Source organism: Alligator mississippiensis, chromosome 11, assembly GCF_030867095.1.
Source record: "Alligator mississippiensis isolate rAllMis1 chromosome 11, rAllMis1, whole genome shotgun sequence".
Lineage (NCBI taxonomy): Eukaryota > Metazoa > Chordata > Crocodylia > Alligatoridae > Alligator > Alligator mississippiensis.
The window spans coordinates 36,293,041-36,294,700 of NC_081834.1; positions in this window are offsets into that span (position 1 = coordinate 36,293,041).

The window sequence follows — 1,660 nt, forward strand, 5'->3', positions numbered from 1 at the left end:
CAGAGGTCTAGAAACTTGTTACATAGTCAGGGTTCTTGTTTTTGTAGGGGAAGAGGCAGTAAAGCAAAATTAGTGACCAAACTTTTTTCTATGGAAATTCTTGGATACGAGGTTTTGGGGATTTTTTTTTTTTGGGGGGGGGGGGGGGGAGGGGAGACAAAAGGGGCTTTTTGTTCTGAAACTTTGTTAGTAACAAGCAAACATGCCTCTCACCTCCTTAAACCTGTACAGCATACCTTAGCTTTGGGCAATCTGACTATCCTAAATTTCTCTTTTTATAAACCTATGGGCAGATAAGCAATTCTCAGCCCATCTGGTAAAGCCTAATTGTTTTGAAGCTCTCCCACATGCGCTAAGGCTTTTAAATTTACCTTTTGGAGCTATACCAAAGATTTTTTTTTTTAGTTTATTTTAAATTTACCTTTTGAAGGAATATCGAAAAAAACCAACCCTATCTGTGTACTGTTAATGCAACAGTTGTGCAAGATAGATCTGAATCTATTTTATAATATGCAGGAATGAACTACTCCAATCTCTTATCTGGTGACTCCATTGTCTTCAGTGGAGTTTAGTTTTTACAGTGGCAGTGGAGAAGGGAATCAAGTTTATTGGATAACTAGTATATACTATGAGTTTGCTATGTTTCAAGTCAAAAGGGAGCCATTTTAAATCTCACCTGGGCTAATGTTCAGACATGTTTTTTATTTTGTCTTGGAGGTTTTCACTACCATCCTTTCCACTGTCTACTTGGAACTTCATCATTGTCCATAGTGTTTAAATAATATTCCCTTTTCTTTCATGAGTTGACATGGAGGATGTGCTGGTGCCTAGAAATGGAAGTCAGAGGCATCCACTGACTCATACAATATCTGTTCAGGCATTTATATGGCTATTTATAGGATGTGCTGCTAAGAAATTATGGCCTTTTGTCACCATCATGTCCAGGCAAGTCACTGCACCTATTTTAATTATCTGAACAATGAGGATAACATATATAAGAGGGTGTTAATTTGGTTAATTTGCTGAGGTTTGTCAAGTTTTCTGAGATTCTAACAGAAGTGGTGCTGGTATCTGACCAATGCAAAAACCAAAGCAAACATTTCTGCTGGCATGGTGCATTTTCATCAGTTAGTTATACTGTCATTCTTTAGTCAAAGAAACACTGTCAGTAGTAAGCCGGAACATGGTTAATAATTTTGCATGAAACCGCTTAGTGATGGGGAGGGAACTTGTACCAGATGACTAAAAGCCTCTAAAATATTTAGATATAAAATGACTGAAGCTCTTCAAATGAGTATTTTGGTGCCTGTAGTGTTAGTATCCTAGCTGAAGCAACGCAGAAGAGTGGGAAACCACTACTACTATGTCTGCAAGACTAGCATTTCCTCCTTTGCCTATGCAGATGCTCAAGAAACACAGTTATAAAGAACAGTTTTATAGAAACATCTCAGAATGGCTGTGAAATGTATAGAACTTTTAAAAGACATAACAGTGCAGCGTCAGCAACAGCAGCATTCACTGAATCTGACACTTGCTCTTCCTGATCAGTGACAAACCAGATACATCATGCCTAGACCAGGGGGGAGAAATGGGTAAGGTTTTAAAAGCGGCAGCTCTCAATGTTCTTGATGAAAGTACTTTGGCTGTGAACATCAGAGCT